This window comes from Spermophilus citellus, assembly GCF_964194105.1.
Source record: "Spermophilus citellus genome assembly, chromosome: 4".
Classification (NCBI taxonomy): Eukaryota; Metazoa; Chordata; class Mammalia; order Rodentia; family Sciuridae; genus Spermophilus; species Spermophilus citellus.
Genome location: NC_138185.1, coordinates 104,496,860 through 104,522,092, shown reverse-complemented (window position 1 = coordinate 104,522,092; position 25,233 = coordinate 104,496,860). Strand labels below are relative to the sequence as shown.

The 25,233-nt window shown below is 36.3% G+C and overlaps 1 protein-coding gene across 25 annotated transcripts in view; it reads left to right on the top strand.

Annotated features, from left to right (window-relative positions):
• NRG4 (neuregulin 4) overlaps positions 1-25,233 on the top strand; it is a 176,737-nt gene that overhangs the window by 3,753 nt on the left and 147,751 nt on the right. For 8 of the 25 annotated variants that reach the window (XR_014021811.1, XR_014021812.1, XM_081293070.1 and 5 more), the window contains exons 3-4: positions 3,426-3,514; positions 15,835-15,969. The exons of 6 other annotated variants lie outside the window; for them this stretch is intronic. The gene's annotated coding sequence lies outside the window, so the exon portion shown is untranslated. The remainder of the gene's footprint in view (positions 1-3,425; positions 3,515-15,834; positions 15,970-25,233) is intronic. 11 more of the 25 variants (XM_081293054.1, XM_081293055.1, XM_081293073.1 and 8 more) reach the window with 4 other exon arrangements.

Genomic DNA, 25,233 nt, shown 5'->3' with positions numbered 1-25,233 from the left:
CTTTATTTTGTTTGTTTGTTTATTTATTTATTTTTATGTGGTGCTGAGGATTGAACCCAGTACCTCACACATGTGAGGCAAGTGCTCTATTACTGAGCCACAACCCCAGCCCCATCAGCATGCTCATCTTAAAAACAATACCATACGGATAGATTTCACCTTGATAACTGGCATACCAACCTTGGGACACTTAAAAGCAGTCACCTTGGACAAAGGTGGTAATTCTTATTATGTGTAGATTAAAACTATAATAAGACCACTATCTGCATTTTATTGCCAGTAATTTTTATATATCAATAATTCTCTATGATGTTGGTGACAAAATACTCCTCCTTGAAAAATCTCATGTGGGGTCTAGGTTCTAAACAATTTAGACGATTCTGTTAAATTTTAGTAATATATGTAAGTTTCAAATTATCACATTTTGCTTGTGTAAGGCCCATTTTGCTTGTCCCCAGCCCCTTGCAAATAATTTATCAGATTGTAATGATTTATCCTTTAATAAACATTATATTTCATAAGGAAATTAATTTAGAGAACTACCTCTGATACAGTTGACTTTCACTAAACATAGACTCAAATACTGAATATGTTTCCAAGTAAATTCGTAAAAGTGTAAGGTAATTCAGTACTTCAGGCATAGTTCATGTAACAATCCCTTTGGTCCTACATAGCCTACATAGCCATGATAGTAAGAGTAAAGGAACAATTTGGTTATTTCAGTGTTGTCATCCTGTGTGACCACTTAAGTTTTTATTTCTATGTCAAATACAAGAGTTAGAAAAATGCAAACTGAGGTGTAATATTTTTGGTTATCAAGTGCAAATTTTATTTCATATGTGAAATTATTTTTTAAATTACCAAACTAGAGTATCTTTAACTTTGAAATTTATTCTTTTTTAATTGTTCATATTTGCTTTAAAACTGACTGAGTAAAAAAAATAAAATAAAACTGACTGAGTCTCAAGAAAATAGGAGATGTAATGTTTCTTACTACTGGAAAAGACCAATATGTAGGTATAAGTTTTTTTCCTTTTTTCAAAAACAATAAGTTATACATTTGGAACTACAATGTTTTATTTCAGATTGTCATGTAAGTGGAGCTAAATAAAAGAATTTTCAAGGGACTAGGGCTGTGGCTCAGAGGTAGCTCACTTGCCTGGCATGTGTGAGGCACTGGGTTTGATTCTCAGCACCACATATAAATACATAAATAAAATAAAGGTCTATGAACAACTTTTTTCCCCTGGCTACTGTTATTTCATGATCATTAAAGGAAATAGTCTCATCATATCAAAGAGGGGATATTAAAAAAAGATATTAAAAACGATCTGGATGTCAAATATTCTGAGTATACCACACTAGGCCCAAAGCATCACCAAATGAATGCTATTTAATTTTTAAGTGAGTTTTATTATGTGTTTAACATAGTGTTTTATTATGTGTTTGAAATTTACATGTACTTCATGATGAAATTGTTCCTTTGACTACATAATTCATGGGCCAAAATGAAATATCAACAAATATATATTTGGGAGCACAAAAAATGATCTAATGTTCCAATTAATGTAATTAGGTTACATTAAAACCTGGCAAAAACATGTCCATGTGTTTGTTATAGATCTTAATAATTGTAGACATTTATTGAATACTTACAATATGTTTGATATTATTTTATGTGTTTTAAATCTATATTTCATAATGATCCTTTTGGGAAGGTATATTTATTATCAGTTTCATTTTATCAAATGAGAAAACTAAGGCACAGATAGATGGATTTAGTAACTTGCCCAAGATCACACAGATAAGCAAATGAAGGAACCAAGATTCCAACGTGGGCAGTCTGGTTCAGAGACCCGAAGTTCAACCCAGGGTGTCTCACTGCCTCATATGTATATATAGAGTTATACCTACATAAGTTTAAGGAATCATTATATAGTGGGGAAGCCATTCTGGATTTAACTCATTTTGTAACCTACAGTAAGGCAATCAAGTGAATGTCTCTGATTTAGAGAAGTTCTAACTTAACTCCATGTAGAAATTCTTTTTGTTTTTTCTTCCCCAGAGTTATAGGCATGAATTTTATTGAAGGGAAAGGAAAAGGGGACACTCTCAAGGGAGACAGTAGGTCTCTCAGAAAAGAGAGGGACCCATATTTTTCTAGCTTTAAATTTTTATGATTATATGATTATTTTATGTAAAGAGTAAAATTTGACTTTTCACTTACTAACAGACTAAAAGTGAACCAGACAAAACCCAGCATGATTGAACTTGAAAGCAGATCAACTCTGATGTTTTGTGGTTGAAAAATACACTATTATTAAACCTATTATGTTCATTATATTACTGCATTCCAACAATTGGCTTGATATAAACATTTTTAATACTCATATACACCATTTTATATAATGAAGGTATTTGGAGCCACTGCCTTGATCTTCTTAGTGTCATACAGAATAAATGTTTTTTGGGAAAATGAGCTTTTTAAATTTTTATTTATTATTTTATTATTTTATTTATTATTATTTTTTTGCAGTATTAGAGATCAAACCCAAAGCCTTACATGTGCTAGGCAAATGCTCTATACTGATCTATATCCCCTACCTTTTCTAAAATTTTAATTTTTTTTGAGATGGCGTCTTGCTAAATTGCTGAGGCTGGCTTCAAACTCTCATCCTCTTGCTAGTCTCTCTAGTAGCTGGGCTTACAAGCATGCACCACTGTGCTGAACTGGGAAATGAACTTTTAAGTGGAGGACAGATTATAATATATACCAAGTTCCCCCATTTTTTTCTCATGAATTTTACTACTTTATTGAAATAATAATCCATATTAAGCCTTTATGAAAATGCATGTAAAATTATTTCTCAGGGGACACAACACAAAGACTAGCATTCATAGTAAAAAAATATATAATTCCTTGCCCTTTCCAAAAATCCCTACTTGTATGTTTGAAAGGACATCCCTCCCCTCCAATAATCTTTTTAATAAAATTCTTTTTCCTTTTTAACCCAACTTCTAGCCTTGTGTTTGGAAATAATAACAATAAATAGTTTTCTTGGGACCTTAAAAGATAGTAAAGAGGGCTGGTGTTGTGGCTCAGAGGTAGAGCACTCGCCCAGCATGAGTGAGGAACTGGGTTCAATCCTCGGCACCACATAAAGACATTGTGTCCACCTATAACTAAAAAAAAAATAAATAAATAAATAAATATTTTTTTAAAAAGATAGTAAAGAAGCAGGTAAAATTAAAATATTAACAAAGTGAAGCTTCTACTTATAAAGTCCTTTTAGGTATCACTAAGTAAAAGAAAAATTCATATGAAATTTATAAACATAGCCTACTGTCTTGTTTTTAAGCATTATTAAAATTGTTATATTTTGTATTAATTTTTTCCTTTATGGTGTCTACATTTCTTATTAAAGCAGAAGAAGTAGAGGTGAACCATAAAGAGAAAGTCAGTTTCCTTTTACTTTGCAATTTAGAAAAAATCTTTCATCCAAGAACAGAACAGGTAAGTAATTATTTATTCCTTCTTTTTAACACCTTAGGGCTGTATACGTCACCATAATTTGTTAATTATACTCCTAGATCATTGGTTTTCATTTAACTAAGAGACAATAAAGGTAGTCTCTGCAGAGTAAAAAATCTTGCAATTTGTAGTTTTACAAGCCTCAATTCTAATATTTGAGAACTCTATACGTATAGAACTATGTTCAATTGTATGTTAACTATTTATTTAAAAAAAAACAGGAACAACAAAATGCTGTAAGCTTGTTAAGTCTAAGCCCAGTCTTTGTGATTTAAAAATAATATGAATAGAATTGGAGAAAGTTTCAGAGAGTAAGAGTCTGGAGAAAGCCCAAGTTGTCTGCTTAGAAAATTGAAGGCTCAGGGTGACTATAGTGCTTTTCAAGTAGATAAGATGCTATTATTCTGAGAATGGTGCTGCCCTTTTTCAATATCCATAGCAGAAAAGTAGCAGGACAAACTTAGGTTAGAAAAGTCAGATTTTGAAATTAAGAATGCTCTAAGATTGGAATTATTTATCTTGGGAAGTTGAAGAATTCCCTTTCTAGAAGATCTTCTAAGTAGTGATTGGCTGCCAAGAATAGCTTATATATCTGCTTAAGTACCCACCATCAGACCTCCTAACCTTGTAATGCTATGGTTATTTTGAAAATCAGAGGGTGATTCAGGGCAACAGAACCTGACTTTAAGAATGTTATGGGGTGGGCACAGTGATGCACGCCTGTAATCCCAGCTGCTTTGGAGGTGAAACAGGAGGATTGCAAGTTCAAAGTCAGCCTCAGCAATTTAGCAAGTCTAAACAACTCAGTGAGACCCTGTCTCTAATTAAAATATAAAACAGGGTTAGGGATGTGGCTTGGTGGCTGAGTGCCCTGTATTCAATCCCCCAAAAAAGAATGTTATGGAAAAGTACAAAGTTATTTTGTGAGTAGAGATACAGTCATGTATTTTATTCCATTATTGACCTTATGACTATCATTAACACATTCCATTTTTCTGGTTTGTGTCATGTTCAAGTACATATATGTTAACATTGATAGAAATTGAATTGTGGACGCTTAATGAATCACCTCTACCAAGAGTAGAGAGGAAGGTAGGATAAATTTCAAGAAGAGTATGTAGGATTGTTGAGGCCTGTTCTCAAAAATGTGGGATAAGGTGGATATTTCAGACAGTGAGAAGTAGATCAGAATGTGTTAATCTGAGAATAGCATTTGGGAGCAAGGAAAAAGCTGTTCCTCATGTTTTACCATTGGGTCAGAGGAAAAGGACAAAATAAGGAGAAAATAGTTATATTGGAAAAGGCTCCTTGTGATATAAGGGAGAACAGATTGTCACTAGAGTGAAGTATCAAGAAATTAAAAATAAATTTATGACAGAGTTTGTCCTCAAAGAATTGACTTTCTAGTAGATATGATTGAAGGGTAGGATTGAGGGAGGAGGAGGAGGACCAAGAAGTTGAATTGTGTGTAGAGAAAGTGTGGCTGGGAGTGTTTAAATATGAAGATGTGAAGGTCAAAGGCAAAAGAGGCATGTGCTCAGAGGTCAAATAAAACAGAAACAAAAGAAAAAGAAGTCTTTGTGTAGGTGAGGAAGTAGAAAATTGTTAGAGGAACAGTAGTAGGACCATTATGATCTTTCTCATAAACAAGGAAATATGTGGATGATCATTTATGTATCTAAGGACAAAGTGGAGCAGGTGGAGAAATGGTAATTCAGGCCTGAGAAGGGCACACACATGTGAAAAGTCTCAAGGTGATTAGCTCCCTTATTTCATAGGGCAGTATTCAGAGATACATCCTATTGGTCTTTTTATTGATTGTAGTCAGAGTTTCTAGGCTTTGAGGACATAGGAAACCTCTAGGAAGATCAGGGTAAGGGACAAGTGCTGTAAGGGGATAATGGGGCTGGGAAGAAATATAATATCCCCCTTTTTGCCATTGTTGTACAGAGCTGCAGCATTTTGTAGGAAACATGCATAATTCAAGACTATTCCTGGCAGTAAAGAGTGGAAAGTTTCCTATTGTCAAGTGGTAGTAGTTTAAATGAGTTTATGAATCACTTACCAAATAACTTTGGTACTGTGACTTTTGATGAATTATTAATTTGGGGAAATTTTTATTTCATAGTTTTCATAAAAAGTTAATCTTTATTATCAAGTCATTTTTATATTACATAAAATATAGCCATTCGCAATTTAGGTTTTCTAATTAGGAGTAATGATGATGGTTGACACTCATTGAGCCCTTCTTAAGTTCCAGGCATTTGCATACACAAATTCTTTTTATACTCATATATCCTTTTGAAATAGGTGTAGGTTGAGCATCCCTTATCAGGAAAGCTTTTCAGATTTTGGAGTTTTTCAGACTTTGGAATATTTATCTAGATTTACTGGTTGAGCATCCATAATTTGAAAATTCAAAACCTGAAATGCTCCAAGATCCAATATCCAAAATTTGAGTGCTGACATGACACCCAAGAAATTTCAACTTTTGAGAATTATGGATTTTCAAATAAATAAAACTATTAATTTTACTATTACTCTGTTCCTCTTTCTGCCTTCATATATAGATGAGGAAACTAGGCCCAGAGTCACACCTGTTATGGAGTGGGATTTGCACTCTTATCAATCCTTCTGTCTTTAGATCCCAGATGTTGGATCCTGTATACTACATACCTTTAAAAAAATTATATATATTTAGTTGTTGATGTAACTTAATTTATTTATTTATATATGGTGCTGAGAATCAAATCCAGTGCCTTATACATGCTAGGCAAGTGCTCTACCACTGAGCCACAATGCTAACCCCATACCTTTTTTAACAGGTAAAAAGATGAGTTGAGGATAGGGTTACTTGCCAAGAATTATACTTTGAATGCTTGGTAACTTGAGCATATTTATGTTGGAACAATTTACACAAAAGTGGCTTTCGTGAGTTGCTACATAGAACGAGATTTATTGCTTCTATAAACATTCTACAAAAATTCAGTGATACTCAGTGATATGAAGGGCTGTTGTCTAGGGTAGGCCAGCTGCTATTATTCAAAAGAGCACATCAAGTGGTACAACCATAGTAAACTTACAAAGATCTTATCCTCAGTCTTGTGGTCCTGAAAACTCAAACTGGTAAGTAGGGTCCCAGAAAGGATAAAATTACTCCTACAACATGATGCACCTAATGCATAATGCCAGAGTACAAATTAATTAATTTACAATGAGATAAAACAGTTACATAAACCATGTACCAGGATGATCAGTATATTTTCTTCTGGGTGACCTAGATGAGAAACCAAATCAAAATCAAGATGTTTCTTAGTAAACAACAGGCACTTTGAATATGTTTTGTTTTTCTACAATCTTTATCTATTTGAGAAATTCTTCAAGGATTTCATCAATAATAGCTGCTATTGGCATGTGCTGTCAGTCTTTAACTTATAAAAATAGCCTCCACCTCTGGGCCCCACCACCAGGGGCTCTGCTGCCATAGAAACAGTTGTTAATAAACATGGGTATTTTAGAGAATATGTGGGTTCAGAATTGAAGGAAGGGAAGAATCTGTGCAAAGCAGAAGTCCCAAAGGGCACTCATTTCAGCAATAGATTCTAAATAGGATTAGTTTACTTAATTGGGGATCTCTTTACCTAAAACGTATTTCTGTAACACCACCTGAATCCTTTCCCCTCCACTTTTGTTATAGTGTCTAAAATTTCACCAAATAGCCGTTATTTGCTTAAAACTATAAATATCTATGTGTGCCGGATAATCTTGGTAGTTTCTCTAATACCCATTCTCCATTGCTTACCTTTATTTTCAGAGGGCAGCAGTGTGCCCAGAAAAAAAGCCCATACTAGTTGAAACCAGTCACGAGAATCCCATTTCCCTTTGCCAGTAATTGTGAAGGGAGAGTCTGCAGAGTTCTGGGAGGTCTTTGGCTTTCCTGACAAAAGGGGCCTTTAGTGGCTAGTATTATCCAATTTTCCCTTTCTTCATGTCTTAAATGCAAATGTGAAGCCTGGAACTGTAGCAGCCATCATGCAACCATGAAATGACAAGCATGAGGCTGCAAATGTGATTTCCACAAGGTGAGGGCTTTGAAGGAGAAAAATTGAAAGAGTCAGGGACATTGTTGAACTTCTGGACTTATAGGAAAAGGTAAGAAGAAGAAAGCTGTAGCCCTTGTTATTTGATAGCAAAACATTTGGTTAACCTGTGCCTGCTATTCCATGGATGGCTGACTTTGTGCAAATTGAGACTAATAGCATTAGGAGAAATGAGAGGAAAAATTTGGAATATTGTCAGGTGTTGGTTATCTCTTATGACTTTGGTAGAATCCTGCAGGAGGGTGTAACTCAAATGAGTGCTCAGCATGAAAGAGAGGGTGTGGGTAAAACATAGTTTTGCTTTAGAGGCACTCTGATTTTAGCTCCTACTCTAAATTGACAATGAGCCCCATAATTTGGAATTTTGGCTATTGTTGGAATTGCCTCAAGTCTATTATAAAAGTTCAGAGTCAACAGCTAAGAGATAACGTCTAGGCCCAAAGATTATTTGGAATATTTGAGTAGGGGGCGGGTTGCGGTATTCATACAAGGAATTGATCTGAAGCAAATAAAACAGAAGTTGGATATGTTTTTAAGAGAACTGTGAAACAAAGCTAGCAATTAGTTTGATCTTTTCCTTCCTTCCTTCCCTCCTTTCTTCCTTCCTTTCTTCCTTTTTTCCGTGGTGCTGGAGATCAAACCCAGGACCTCACACATGCTAGACTAACACTCTACCACTGAACTACACCCCCAGCCCTTACGAGGTTTTATTTTAACCTTCAAGCAATTTTCATCCTTACCTCCTTAATGAAACCAATGTAAGTAGCCTACAGAAGCTGTGGAGCTGTAGGAAGGGTATCCATTTTAAAATCTATCTTAGATAAGGTTGCAGAGCTTAATGACAAGATTCTCAGACTCAGATTAGAAACTACTATATTGTGTAATCAAAGAATTTGCTTTATTGCCTTCCAGGAAGTCTGTGATTTCTGTCTAGTGAGATATGATATGGATTGTGGACCATTGACCATTGTGTGCTTCCTATTATCCCCTTTTTCTGAATGGGAATTTTTATTGAGGTATCTCTGTTCTTTCTTTTTCATCATTATTTATATGGGAAAGGAGAAATTAAGAAACAGATGACTTTTAGCTGTATAGATAGGCAGATAAATGATGTCATAGTTGGGCTTGATAGACAAGAAAGAAAATCACCAAAGCTAGATATAGTAACTGGATGACATAGAGTTGTCTTTCTTCAAGAGACAATGGATATATTCTGTTTCATGCACAATATTTGCTGAGATTCCAGTAAACTCAAAGTTCTGTGGAAGCTTGGCAAACGCTTTCAAATGAACATACAGGAAGAAGTATGTGTGTATATAGGTTTGAGGACTATAGCAGATAATTTTTGTTGGCCAATCTAATGCCTGTTCCTTACCTCTACCATAAAAATTTAGAAAAGTATTTGATTTTCTAACATTTCTTACTCCTACAATGGCCATATTATGCAATTCTAGCCCATAAGTCTTCTGGAGGACCTCACAGAAGGCTTTCCTTTCTTTGTGGAAAAAAGGGTCAGATAGCAAAATCATAGAATTTGCAGGGAAATGGATGGCACTAGAGCAGATTATGCTTAGTGAAGCTAGCCAATCCCTAAAAAACAAATACCAAATGTCTTCTTTGATATAATGAGAGCAACTATGAACAGAGCAGGGAGGAAGAGCAGGAAGAAAAGATTAACATTAAACAGAGACATGAGATGGGAGGGAAAGGGTGAGAAAAGGGAAATTGCATGGAAATGAAGGGAGACCCTCATTGCTATACAAAATTACATACAAGAGGTTGTGAGGGGAATGGGAAAATAAACAAGGAGAGAAATGAATTACAGTAGATGGGGTAGAGAGAGAAGTTGGGAGGGGAGGGGAGGGGGGATAGTAGGGGATAGGAAAGGTAGCAGAATACAACAATTACCAATAGGGCATTATGTAAAATTGTGGATGTGTAACCGATGTGACTCTGCAATCTGCATTTGGGGTAAAATTGGGGGTTCATAACCCACTTCAGTCTAATGTATGAAGTATGATATGTCAAGAGCTTTGTAATGTTGTGAACAACCAATAAAAAAAAAAAAAAAGAAAAAAAAAAGTTTAGATGCCAGCAAATTATAGTAAAATAATTAGGAAGTAATACATTTGAGTATTTTAATACTGTAATTTTAAGTTTTTTATAATTTATTAATGATTGTGTTTAACACCTGGCTTGCAAATTTTCTGAAAATATAGCCGTTTTCATAAAAAAAAAAAAAGGGTCAGATAGGGCTGAGGTAACCCCTTTTGCTTGCTTTGACCTTAGATGTTGTGTTAGTTTTGCTTTACTGTGACCAAAATACCTGATGAGAACAACATAGAGAAGGGAAAGTTTATTTTGGCTGATGGTTCCAGAGATTTAGTCCATGGTCGATCAAGTTCCTTGCTCTGGTGAGGCACTACATCATGGTGGAAGGGCTTGCCAGAGGGAAGCTCTTTAGTTCATGGCAGCCAGGAAGCAGAGCAGGGAGGAAGGGGCTGCAGGGAAGATGAACCCTTCCAGGGCATGCCCCCAGTGGCCTGCCTCCTTCAGTCACACCTGCCTGCCTACAGTTACCATCTCAATAGTCCATTCAAACTAGGATGAACTGATTAGGTTATAGCTCTCACAAACCAATCATTTTGCCTCCAAATATTCCTGCATTAACACAGGAGCTTTTGGGGGTATAACTCACATACAAACCATAACATTCCATCCCTGGACCCCCCAAAGTCATGTCCATCTTACAATGCAAAATGCATTTAGTTCATCTCCAAGAGTTCCATAGTCTAATCAGTTCCAACATTGCTCCAAAGTCCAAGTTCAGAGTCTCTGAGACTCAAGGCAAACTCCTGGCTATGAACCCCTATAAAATCAAAATCAAGTTACACACACACACACACACACACACACACACATGCATAAAATCTCTCTCTCTCTCTCTCTCTCTCTCTCTCTCTCTCTCTCCAATATACAGTGGCACAGAGTAAACATTCCCATTCCTAAAGGGAGGAATAGGGGCATAGAAAGAGGGATGGGACCAAAACAAGACTGAAATCAAGTCAGCAAATAAACAAGTCTTATATAATGTCAAATAAAAGTATTATAATGTCTAGGACACATGGTAGTGAGACATTCTCTCCAGAGCCTTGAGCAGCTCCAACCCTTTGGCCTTGCTGGTTGCAGCATGTATGGGTTCTGTCCCTAGCTGGCAGCTTTGCTTGGCAGACAGTCCACATTACTGGCATCTCTTAATTCCTGAGGTCTCCATTCCAGCTTTGGCTTCATCATTACAGCTTCATGCATCATCCTCTTGGGCAGCACAGGAATTACCACCCTGATACACTTTGCTTAGCCTCCCAGACCTTTGAAATATAGAAGCCTCCCTGACCCCTTAACTCCAGCATCCTGCATTCCTGCAAAACCAGCATCACATAGATAATGCCAAGGTCTGAAGACTACTCGTATAATATCTGGTCCCCTTGAAGTTGCAGCAGCTTCTGAGTGCCTGTGTAACTGAACATTGTAAAACAACTTCCTAGGTCACCTGTGTGAGCAGGGTGACCCCATGATCTTTTCTCAAAGGAATTTTCCCTTCTACATCCTTGAACCTGCAATGGGTATGGTCTTTCAAATTCCTGAGATGCTCCAAAGTCATCTTTCCTATTGTCTCCACACAAAGAATTTACCATCTCTTTAGCAGCTATAATTTCTTTAACCACCACAACTTCCTTGGCCCCAGTTTTACTTGCAGTTTTCTGGTCAAACTGCAAGTATTTAATATCCTCTGGCTCTGTTACCATCCCCCCCCCCATTCTTAAGTAAACCTAGCTAAAAATCTGTCAGCAAAATTCATGCCACTAACTGCTGTGCTGTCTTGAAATTTCCTCCACCAGATTAAAGTCAGCCTCACACAAAGTCATGGGCAAAATGTAGGCAAGTTCTTTGCTAGAATGTAACATGAGTAGCCTCTACTCCAATTCCCAACTGAACACCCATTTTCTTCTGAAACTTTATGTACACAGTCTGCATTCCTATTGTCATTCTGGTCTTCTGAATTCCTACCAAAATAGCTGATTAACTCCATTTACAACATTCGAAGACTTCTCCAGCCTGCATCCCCAGACTTTTTCAGATTTCTCCCCCAAACTAGTTCCAAAGACTTCTGAACCACATGGTCAGGTTTCTCACAGCAACAACCCCACTCTTGGTACCAATTTTTTGTGTTACTTTACTTTGCATCCCGTGACCAAAACACCGGATAAGAACAAATTAGAGGAAGGAAAGTTTATTTTGGCTCACGATTTAGTCTGTGGCCAACCAAGTTCCTTGCTCTGGGCCAAAGGTGAGTCAGCACATCATGGTGGAAGGTCTTGACAGAGGGAAACTCTTATGTTCATGATAATAGCCAGGAAGCAGAGGAGGGGGTAAGGAACTGTAGGGAAGATGAACTTTTCCAGGGCGTGCCCCCAGTGGCCCATCTCCTTCAGTCACCCCACCTGCCTAGTTACCACATCTGTTATTCCATTCAAACTAGAATGGATTGATTTAGCTACAGCTCTCACAATCCAATCATTTTGCCTCCAAATATTTCTGCATTAACACAGGAGCTTTTGGGGGACCTCTCATATCCAAACCATAACAGACATGGTTCTTGAAGCTTCTGTGACTATTTTGGAACCATTAAGCAATAATCATGAGTGCAAAAAGTTAATAGGAGGATGGAGAAAAAATATTGGCAATATTGTTGACCTCAATGATTAGTAATGTTATGCTCGAATTCGGGACCCCCAAAAGACCACCAGAGACCAAGATCAATGTAAGCAGCAAAGAAGTGTTTATTTCGAGCTAGCTCAGTCCTCCGCGCACACACAGCAACTGGCAATGCTGAGAGGCCCCGAGCCCAGGGTTTGCAGCAGTTTTATGCACTCTTTGGGGAAGGCAGGGACTTCACAGAGCATCTCTTAGTAAATCATCACACACTGCGGAAAAAATCATAAAACAACTCTAAAACATGATTAGCACATTCACTGGCGGGAACAAGTTGGGTAGGGGTGACTGGTTACTACAAGAGGGGGATTCGTTTGAACTGATTGGTTTAAGCCAAGAGGGGTATACATTATCAACCACCATAAACTACTGGGAGGGGGGCTGGGTATGTGGCTCAAGTGGTAGAGCGCTCCCCTGGCATGTGTGCGGCCCGGGTTCGATCCTTAGCACCACATATAAACAAAGATGTTGTGTCTGCCAATAACTAAAAAATAAATATTAAAAAATTCTCGGGCTGGGGATGTGGCTCAAGCAGTAGCGCGCTCGCCTGGCATGCGTGCGGCCCAGGTTCGATCCTCAGCACCACATACAAACAAAGATGTTGTGTCCGCTGAAAACTAAAATAAATAAATATTAAAATTAAAAAAAAAATTCTTTCTTTTTCTCTCTAAATAAATAAATAAATAAACTACTGGGAGGATCATCTGGCATCCCAAGTATTTCCCTGTCTCATGCTGATTGGTGGCTGCTAGGGGGTTGCTATGGATCCCCACCTAGCCTGACTAAGTCAGGGACACCTGGTGCAGCAGATCTCTCCTGTTATTTGTAGATAAACAACTTAGCTGTATGGGAATGTGCCTAGGAGTGCTTTGTGGGTGTTTCCAAGGACAAGGGTCACACCCACTTCCTTGGACAGGCTTTGCTCTGAGGTACAGGCTGTTTCTCAGTAAACCAACCTTAGCAATTGCTCAAGTTTTCTTGCCTTATGAGAGAAATTAGTTCATATTTGCTTAAGGTATTGTGAACTGTGTACCTAATAGCTGATGGCATCCTAAGGGCCAGAGATGTGTGGGACAAAAATCATGTTTTAAAACAGGAAGCCAGAGGTTCATTCAGGGGCTGGGTTTGCTCTTGTAACAACATACTCTTAGGACAGCTTAGAGTTCCCATTAGAGCTATTTTAATTCCTTCTGAGGACAGCTCCCACCATGACCTAAGGACCTTGCACTCAGCTTCACCTTTTTTTTTTTTTTTAAATGAAGATTAACACACAAAGCAAATATTAAAACTCAGTGTAAATACCTGGACTGATATAATGTCCATTTTTGGATGATTTTTTCTTCTATTTAAATGTTTTTTTTTTCATCTCTAAAGAAATCTTAAAGTGCTAACTTTATATAAAACAGACAAATTGTTCAAGTAATTAAGCCAATTCTTATATAACTAAACAAGGAACTAAAAGTAAACGTTAAGTGAAACAGAAGATATACCTGGAGGAAAAAACTGACAAGTTGTATCTGGACAGAGCAATAGAATGCTATTATATCATTGATACTTAACTGGTCATTCCCCCAGTGTTAAAGATTAAACACTCAAGAAATGCCAAGGCAAGCATAGAAAGCAAGTTTTATTTAAGAGAGGGACGGAGATGCAGACTTTCCCAGAGAGAAGTGGGGCCCAAAGCTGAGTACTTATGGGAGGGGGTGGTCTTGTCTCTTATAGATCCAAGAATTCCCCTCTCACCTTCTCTTCTCCATGTACTTGTCTAAGGGCAAGAAGGAGCAGCACTGGGGGTAGTGGCTTGCATTGGAAGTATGAACCCTGGAGGTTGAACAGGGAAGTGAGATGGATTTGGAGGTTAGCTGTTAGTTACCCATTGTCTTTTCTTTGATAACCAGCCCTCATCTTCTCAACCCCTATCATTCATTCATTACCTACAGGGCCAGGCCTTCTGTCACTGCCTCAGTTTGTTGAGGAATGTGACATTTCCTGTTCCCTCAGGCCAGACAGGTCTGTGGGCACATTGCTTTTTGGCTAAGAAAGCATGTGGGGAGTCAGAACTGGGGGCTCATTTTATAGAATGATTCTCTTAACTTCACATTCTCATCTATTTGTCCCCTTACAACATTGTGGCCTTCTCATTTTGATTGAACACATAAGCTACAGTTAGGTATCTGCTAGTTTTAGTACACAAATTCCCTTGGATTTGCTAAAATGTGTACTACAATCAATAGGTACACATGAAATCCTAAGGAAAAGCATGTCTCTTAAAAAATCAACATTGCACACTAATTAAAGCAATCTTAAAAGATTGTTCTACTACTATAAACGAATCTAAAAAGTAATAGATCTTAACAAACTAAGAACTGCACTCTTGTCCAAAAGTTAATTACTCCTGCCCTTTCACTGCTTTTTCAAGGAAGTACATAGTAACAAATGGCAATTGAGGTATTTGCTATAATGTTTTTCCTTGCTAAAAGAAGGATCCCAAAAGATACAAACAAAATCTTCCTCAGTCACTTTGACTGCCAAGTCTTCCTTTGCATCTTTTGTACCAGCTTCTTGTGGAACTGGATGAGCCCCATGCTGAAACATTGTCATGTAGGTCTCTTCCATCATGACTGTGGATGCCTTTATCTTTATCAGTTTCCTGAGATTCTTTTACTGCCACAGTAACAGGAGGTAGGCTTTACCTTTTAAAGGTTTCACACCATTTCCCTACACTGCCACCCAGGACCAGGCTTCCCACACATGGATAACAAACCACAATCAAACCATAGCAACAGGCATCTTCTTAATATGTGGCCCAGTCTACATTTTTACTTTTTGGAATAGATTGTTGGCATAGCTCAGCCTTGCACTTTTAATATAATTAGGGAACACCATCTGAAATTTGGTTTCCCATATTGAATTGTATGAAATGCTGAAAATGTTTACAGCCACATAAAAATCTTCAGAAAGAAATTGCCAAGTCTAGTAGAATAGGTTTAATATAAAGTCATGGTTTTTGTATAGAGTAATCTTTTAGTTCTGCATTATCAACTGCTGGTAAATGTTTATTACTTCCAAAGTGATATTTTACTCTAAATGTTTTATATCAGAATATGTACTTTTCCTTCCAGTTGGTCCTTTAAAATGTTTTCATTGTTTCAGAAAATAATTTTTTCCAGTTGTTGACCTAACTCTATGGGGGTTCAAGATTTTGCTTTTCTATTTTTGCCCTTCTAAAAATTATTTAGTGGTAATAGTCATGTGGCCTGTGTTTTATACCTTAAAAAGATGCTTGAACATCAACCAGAGGGAAATCTGAGGTTAAGGAAAACAGACATCTTTCTTTGGATGCAATTTATAGAAAAACCATATTTTTTTAAAGAGAGAGTGAGAGAGGAGAGAGTGAGAGAGAGAGAATTTTTAATATTTATTTTTTAGTTCTCGGTGGACACAACATCTTTGTTGGTATGTGGTGCTGAGGATCGAACCCGGGCCGCACGCATGCCAGGCGAGCGTGCTACCGCTTGAGCCACCTCCCCAGCCCGAAAAATCATATTTGACCTTCAAGGAAAGGTAGTTTGTTGTTGTTGTTGTTGTTGCTGCTGCTTATTCACACATAGACAAGTTGGGATCTAAATTTTCCTAGAAAAATATTTTACTCCAAAGATTTTGTTCATTTAGATTGAAGCCTAAAATTGAAAGCTTTAAAAAATAATCTGAAGGGACATGGTACTGCAAATTATTACTAGATCTAAATGCATAAGAAATATTTGAGTGTTGAGATGTGTGGTCTTTACTGTGATTTTCTTGCTGCCTTCATACATAATAGCTTTGTTTTCCTTTCCTTACACACCTGAGTCAAGGTGGCAAAAACTACTAATGTTTTAATATTATCAATGTTAACATCTGACTGAGAGATTGAATGGATGTTATAACTGCCCCATCCTCTGCCCCTGGGGTACAAACTGTCAAATCTCAACCACTGTATAAAGGACTTAGAGTGAACTTTAACTTATTGCATTGCTCTGCCAAAAATAATAGCTTGTTATTTTAAAATCCAAATATTAGTGGTTTTTAATCATTCCTTTTTGAAAGCAATTCAAAGAAAAAAAGAGGCATTCTTAAAATTATAAAGCAAAATCCAATCAAATGTATTAAGCTGCAGTGTACACAAGGCAAAAAATTCTAGAGTGCATTAAAATTTAATTCTTCTCTTCTGTGTGACTATGTATTGTACCACAGTAGTTTCATAAAACAATAATATAAGAAAAGTAGGTATGGTAATGAGCTTTGAAGGAGAAAATTTAAGACCCATTACCTCTTTTTAGATATTTTGTAAGATCTCTTCCTCTGACTCAACAAGAAAATTTTAAGACCTTGATGAAATGACTTATTAATGTTTTATCTTTATGGAAATAGTATGTGACCCTTCTGCTGCTCCTCATTCCATTTTTTCTTTTCTATAATAATATAGTTAAAATCCTTGAAGTATAAAAATTATCTGAGAACCTTATAACTTAGATCATATAAAATATTTAGTTGCTAGATCCTGTGGACATGGAGTTAACAATAAACCATACCATCTTCTGCTCTGATAAGATTAGTTTATGTATATAACTTGGAAATCTTTTCTGTATTTTATATCATAGATGAGTCTTGTTTTTAGAAAACTCTTAGGAAGTGAAAAATAGAAAGGTCCACATGATATGATAAGCAACCATTGAAAAAAAAGCTTTTGTATCTGGCTTCCCTTTTGATGAAGAGAGGCTAGAGTGGCTCATTCCCATTCACTAGGTCCCTTTTAGTTACAGAGATGGGATAGAGTCATGAGGGGTTCTCATGATACTTTGGGCTCTGTTGCTACTATAGGGGAGGTCGTACCTAGTTGCTTCTTTATAATATATTGTATTTTAAACTCATCAATTGGAAATTTCTTGATGAATCTGCTCCTTTCTTAATGTTAACAGTATTTTGGTTAAAGAATAATTTATATACTGCAAAGTACACAGATCTTAAGAGTAGAGCTCAATCAATTTTGACATGTGTAGTGAAAGAATAAAATGTATTCTGTACACCCACAATGTATCTAGGACTTAGAGGCTGCTTTTGCTAAGAGTACTGGCTCTTCACCTGGACCCACAGATGCCCAGTGAATAACTAAAAGCAAGATAGTAGCTTAGTATCACTGCCTCCATTTTGCATCTGTCTCCTTTGCTCTGAGTCCTTCTTCTCTGAAGTAAATTGGATTAAAAAATGTCTGATGGATAATGAAAGCACAAATAACCAAGATGGGAGCAGACCTCAACAGATCCAGTGATTCCTTTTGTTAAGCCGCGAAGTCAATCAGTCAAGCATTGGAGGGGCTCATTTTCAGGGTAGAAAATGGCCACTAGTTACAAGAAGGGTCTGTATTTTATAGTAAATTACAGTGAGGGTTACTTACTCATTGGAGACTTCAGCATAACATGCCAGTCAGGAAATTATAAAAGTCTGAAACCCATTTTTGCTGGGAAAGGATGAAGTCTCAAGCCCAGAATTCACTACTTATCTTCTTCCTCCAGGGTCCATTGTCACTGAAAAAGGATTAATGTTTCCCTTCTTCCCAGGGATTTTCCATATCCTTCATATAAATATCATATGACAAGATTATGTACCAGATCCCATCTGACTAATTTGACCACAGTTTGACCAAGACTGCTTGATTATGCATGCTTTTTGCCCCATTCCTGCCCTGTTTTGTTCTGTGCACTATTTAAACTTGTAACTCATGTTAGTCCCCAGACAGGCTGAGGATGGTTGGTCCCCCTTGTCTTCCTCCCATAACTATATTGAATAAATTCACTTTCTGCCTTTCATCATTACTGTTTCCATTTGGTTTCTGGGGCAATTGGCTGGATCTGATTTGTTCGGAGTCCCTAAATTCAGGTCTAGACCTTCTGGCCTAGGGCTTCAGTTGCATTAATACTTCTGACATTAAATATGTGGATTTTCTACACCAAACAGTTTTCCAGTTTCCTATAGATACCATCTGAGTGGACTACAATTCAATTCTCTGACACTAATTACCCAGAGTTAGCACAGATCCCATGGATTAAGGTTTTGGCACCACAGTACTGTCCCTTAGGTGCCAATTGAAAGTCAGACCTCTACTGCACTTAATGATTGCTTGACTATAAATTGGGAGTTGCTATGACTTTCCCTTTGGGTTTGATAATTTGTTAGAATAGCTCATAGAACTTAGGAAAATAGTTTACTTATGATTACTGGTTTATTATAAAAATGTGTAATTCAAGAATAGCCAAATGGAAGATATGCATGGTGTAAGATACCACGGAAGGAGCACAGAGCTTCCATGAATTTCCTGGGCATTCCATTCTCTCCTAGCACTTATAGGTGTTCACCAACTTGGAAATTCTCCAAACTCTGTTATTTAGATTTTTTTTTTAGGTTCCATTACATAGACATTATTAAAATTAAATCATGAGTGTTTGTGATTTGAACTAAATATCTAGTTCTTTTCCCCTCCCTGAAAGTCTGGGAGTAGAGATTAAAGTACCAACTCCCTAATCACATGGTTGGACCAGCCTCATCCTGAAACTATCTAGAGGCCTCCAACCACTAGTTATATCATTAGCATACAAAAAGACACTTGTAACTCCAGAGAAATTGCAAATGTGGTTGTACCACTTAACATCCCCACCAGTAATAAATAAGAGCTCCATTTGTTCTGCATTCTCACTAACATTTGATGTTGTCAATCTTTTTGATTTTGGCCATTCTGGGGATGTGCCAGTGGTATCTTATTGTGGTTTTCATTTGCATTTCTCTGACATTGAGTATCTTTTCTTATGTTTATTGGCTTTTTGTGACACTTCTTTTGTGAAGTGTCAAAATCTTTCTATAAGAAGTCTATATATTTTCTTTATTTACCCATAATGTTTATTTATGTACACATATAAATGTATATATGTTATAAATTACTAAAGCAATATACAGGTATTGTAAGGGTCCGGCAAAGCGAAGGAGGAAGAGACCACAAGAGACTGGCTTCATGCAATAAGCAGGAGGGAGTTTATTGAACCAGCATGCTGGGGCTCCGTGCCCACTCAAGAAAGGAGAGCAGCCCAGAGCCCAGAGCAGAGGTCAAGCGGAGCTTAAGTACACTTTTTGGAGAGGGCGGGGGGCTTTGCATACATCAGAACAAATTATCATGAGGCGCGGGAAAATTGAACAACAACTCTGAGACATGATTAGTACATTCATTGGCTGGATCAGGCTGGGCAGGGGTGATTGGTCACTTCTAAGCGGGGTACACATTCAAACTGATTGGTTTTAGGGCCTAAAGGACTACGTGACAAACTACACAGAGTCCCAGGTTATTAGACAACCAGGGAGTCAGTGGGAATATTTACTGGGCAGTTCGGGTATTGTCCTAACAGAGGATTTTAACAATACCTGGTCCTTCACTTTTTAACTCAGGCCCTGCAGCTTGGAAACTTTACAATGCCCGGTCTTTTACACTTTAACTCAGGCTTTGCGGCTTAGAATCAGCTTAGAAATTTTACCCTTACAGTATTATATATAGGAAAGTTTTAAAATACAGGTAAACAACTTGGCATTTTTACAAAATGTTTTATATAATGCTTACAATTTTATAAATTAAATGTATCACTTAACATTTTGACACATTTATGAAATGACTTTTTTTAATTAAAAAAAACCCAGCCTCACTTTTATTTTTTTCTTCCTTTTTTTCTTTTTTATTGATTTTTTATTATATATGACAGTGAAATGCATTACAATTCATATTACACATATAGAGCACAATTTTTCATATTTCTGGTTGTATATAAAATATATTCACACCAATTCATATCTTCATACATGTACATTGGATAATGATGTTCATCACAATCCACCATCATTTAGAAATGATTTTGATGATGTCCCCCTGCCCCCTCTCTTCCCCTCCTGCCCCTCTACCCTATCTAGAGTTCATCTATTCCTCCTTGGCTCCCCTTCCCTACCCCACTATGGATCAATCTCCTTATATCAGAGAAAACATTCGGCATTTTTTTGGGGGGGGATTGGCTAAAGGAGTCTTTATATATATTTTCTATGTGAGTTCTTTGTTAGATATATGTGCTATGAATATTTTTGTTCATATTTGTGGCTAGCCTTTACTTTTTAAATCACATCTTTGAGGAGAAATTTAATTTCTTTTTTTTTCTTTTTTTTTCTTTTTTTTTTTTTTTGTAATGCTAGAGATTGAACGCAGGGCCTTGTGCAAGTAAGGCAAGCACTCTACCAACTGAGCTATATTCCCAGCCCAAATTTAAAATTTTGATGATGTCTTGATATAATTTTTCTTTAATGGTTAATGCTGTTTGGGTCCTAAGAAATCTTTATCCAAAATTGTGAAGATATTTCCTAAAGTTTTCTTTCAGAAGCTTTATAAATTTAACTTTCACATTTAGGTCTGTGCTGCATCATAAATTAATTTTTGTATAAGATGTGAGGTAGGAGGTTAAGTCAAAGTAAAGGTCTCCAGCTGGCATAGGTTTAACTTCTGTATTTGTTGGTCAGAAATTTCAAAAGGCTCCTCAGTTACAAGGAAGGGAGAGAAATTCCATATGTTGATGGAGTAAGACAGAAGGAGTTGATGTTGGCCATCTTTGGGACAGGCTACTGTGTTCCTACCTAGAGTGCAATTGATTTTTGATTATTGACCATGTATCCTGTGGTCTTATTCAATCCACTCATTAGTTTGAGTAGTTTGTTTGTAGGTTCTTTTGGATATTCCATACATAATTCTTCTATCTGTGACTATAATTTTACTTTCTTTCCAATTTTTAATGTTTTATTTTATGCTCCTAATGTGCTGGTTAAGACCTCTAGTATGTTGGTGACTAGAACTAGTGAAATTGAACATCTTTGCCTTGTTTATAATCTTAGGGAAAATACTGTCAACATTTCAACATTAAATGTGTTAACTGGAGATTTTCAGTAAATATTGAAGTAATTTCTTTTCTTTTTTTCTTTTTTTCAGTGTGGATCTATTAGTCAAAAATTTTCTCAGGTTTTGTTTTAAAGTAACATTATTTTTACCTTCATTTCCTAAAGAATGTTTTTTTATAGCATTCTAAGAGGAGGAATTTTTATTCTATGGACACTTGGAAGATATAATCTTGTTATTCTGAATTGAATGTTCAGTTATTTGTAAGACTTTAACCTATCCCTGTACATACTTCTAAGTCTGTAAATATCCCTCTAAATGCTGCGTTTTTTAAATCATAAGTTTTTTAAACATATTTTCACAATTAAAGTGTTCTAATATCTATTTTTAAATTTCTTTATCGACCCTTTCTTTCTAGTTTAATGTCATTGTGGTCAGAGAAATAATTCTGTATAATTTCATTCCTTTGAAATTGTTCAATATTTATTTCCTTTGATGTACACCTGGGAGTGGTATAGCTGGATCATGTGGTAGTTCTATTTTATTGTTTGGGGGAATTCTCATACTGTTTTCCATAATGACTAAAGTAATTTAAAGTCCTACCAACAGTGTATAAGGGTTCACTTTCCCCCACATCCTTGCCAGGATTTATTTTTCTTTGTTTTCTATAATAGTTATTCTGACTGGGGTGAGATGGAATTTCATTGTAGTTTTAGTCTGCATTTCCCTGCTAACTAAACATTTTTTCATATGCTTATTGGTCATTTGTACTTTTTTTTTTTTACACCAGGGATTGAAACCTGGGCGCTTATCCACTGAACCTCATTTCTAATCCTTTTTACTTTTTAGATTTTTTCCCACTTTTTTTTTACTGGTACATTATAGTTGTAAATATGATGGCATTTGTTGTTAGGTATTCATACATGCATACAATATAAAATATAACAAAGCAATTTGACCAAAATAACTCCTACCACTTCCCTCCTCATTCCCCATCTTCCACTCCTTGGACCTCATTTCCAGTCCTTTTTACTTTTTAGATTTTTTTCCCACATTTTTTTTTACTGTTACATTACAGTTTTACAAATGATGGCATTTATTATTAGATATTCATACATACATACAATATAACAAAGCAATTTGACCAAGATAACTCCCCAGCACTTCCCTCCTCATTCCCCATCTCCCATTCCTTGGACCCTTTCTTCCACTAATCTGCCTTTGATTTTCATGAGATTTGCTCTTATCTCTCTTTTCCTTTTCTTCTGTAGCTTCTGCATAGTAGAGAGAAATTCAACCCTTAACCTTCTGAGTTTGACTTATTTCTCTTAACATAGTATTTCCTAGTTCCATTCATTTTCTTGCAAATGACATAATTTAATTTTTCTTTATGGATGAATAGAACTCCCTTGTAAATATACCACATTTTCTTCATTCATTCATCTGTTGATGGACACCTAGGCTGGTTCCATAGTTTGACTATTGGGGATTGTGCTCCTATAAACATGGATATACAGGTACCACTGTAGTGTGGATCATGTGGTAGTTCTATTTTATTGTTTTGGGGAATTCTCATACTGTTTTCCATAATGACTAAAGTAATTTAAAGTCCTACCAACAGTGTATAAGGGTTCACTTTCCCCCCACATCCTTGCCAGGATTTATTTTTCTTTAAGATAAATATCAAGGAGTTCTGTAGCTGGCTCATATGGTGGTTCCATACCTAGCTTTCTGAGGAACCTCCATACTGATTTCCATTATGGTTGTACTAATGTACAATCTCATCAACAGTGTAAAAGTGTTCCTTTTTCTCCATATCCTCTCCAGCATTTATTATTATTTGTATTCTTGATGACTGCCACTCTGACTGGTATGACATGAAATCTTTGTATAGTTTTGATTTGCATTTCCCTAATTGCTAATGATGTTTAATATTTTTTCATACATGTGTTGGCATTTGTATTTATTCTTTTGAGAAGTGTCTGTTTAGTTAATTTGCCCATTTCTTAAAAAAAATTTTTAATATCTTTATTTATTTATTTGTGGTGCTGAGGATCAAACGTGTTAGGGGAGTGCTAGGCAAGTGCTAGGTGAGTGCTCTCCCACTGAGCCACAACCCCAGCCCCATCAGTTGCCCATTTCTTACTTGATCCTTTTTGATATAGAATTTTTTTGAGTTCTTTATATATTCTGGATATTAATCCTCTGTCAGGAGTAGCTAGCAAAGATTTTTTTCCCCTTCTGTATGTTCTCTCTTCACATTCCTAATCATTTTCTGTGCTCTGCAGAAGCTTTTTAATTTGATGCTATCCCATTTATGAACTCTTGGCATTATTTTCTGAGCTTTAGGGGTCCTATTGAGAAAGTTGTTGCCTGTGCATATATGCTAGACTATTGACCCTACATTTTCTTTTTAGGAGTTGCATAGTTTTTGGTTTAATTCCTAGGTCTTAGATGCATTTTGAGTTAATTTTTGTGCAGGTAAGAGATAAATATCTACTCCTATTCTTCTACATATGGAGAACCAATTTTCCCAGAACCATTTGTTAAAAAGGCTGTCTTTTCTCTGGTGTATGTTTTAGGCATCTTTGTTAAGGATCAGATGACTCTGTGTGAGTTTGTCTTTGTGTCTTCTATTCTGTGTCATTGCTCTGTGTATCTGTTTTTATTCTACTACCATGCTGTTTTTGTTACTATAGCTCTGAAGTATAATTTGAAATCAGGTATTGTGGTGTCTCCACCATTGCTTCTTTGGCTTAGAATTGCTTTGGCTATTCTGGGTCTTTGCTCTTCCAAATGAATTTTGGAATTATTTTTTCTAGTTCTATGAAGAACATCATTAGTATTTTAATGGGGATTGCATTGAATCTGCTGTTGGTACTATGGCCATGTTAATAATATTAGTTCTGCCTTTATAGTGTTCATTGTAAAGATAGTTCACCTCCTTGGTTAGGTTTATTCCTAATGTAGCTTTTTTTTTTTTTTTGAGGCTATGGTAAATTGAATTCCTGATTCCTTTTTCAACAGATTTGTTGTTGGTATATAGGAAAGCTAGAGATTTTTGTATGTTGATTTGTACCCTGCTGCTTTGCCAAATTTGTTTATTAACTCTAGCAGTCTTTTGGTGGAGTTCTTTGCATCTTCTAGGTATAGGATTATATCACCTGTAAACAGTGTTAAATTCTTCCTTTCCTATTTTTATCTGTCTTCTTTATTCTCTTGCCTAACTTATCTGGCTGAGATTTCTAGCACTCTATTAAACAGGATTGGTGAGAATGGACATCCTTATCTTGTCCCAGATTTTGAAAAAAAAAATGCTTTCAATTTGATCCCATTTACTAGGAAGTTGGCTTTGGGTTTTTCATATATAGCCTTTATGATCTTGATTTAGGTTTCTTCTAATCCTAGTTTCTTCAGTGTTTGTTTGTTTGTTTTATCATGAATGGGTGCTGCATTTTGTCAAAGGCCTTCTCTACATCTATTGAGATGACTAAGTGATTTTTGTCCTTCTGTTTATGTGATGAATTACATTTATTGACTATCCTTGCATCTCTGGAATAAAATCAACTTGGTCATGGTATCCAATCTTCTTAATATATTTTGAACATGATTTGCTAATATTTTATTAGGTATTTTTGCATCTAAGTTCATCAGGGATATTGGTCTATAGTTTTCTTTCCTTCATGTGTCCTTATCTGGTTTTGGTATGAATGTGATGCTGGCTTCATAGAATGAATTTGGAAGTATTCCATCTCTTTCTATTTTATGGAAAAATTTGAGGCACATTGGCATTAGTTCTTCTTTAAAGGTTTGGTAAAATTCAGCTGAGAATTCATCTGGTGTTGGCCTCTTCTTTGTTGGAAGGGTTTTATTACTACTTC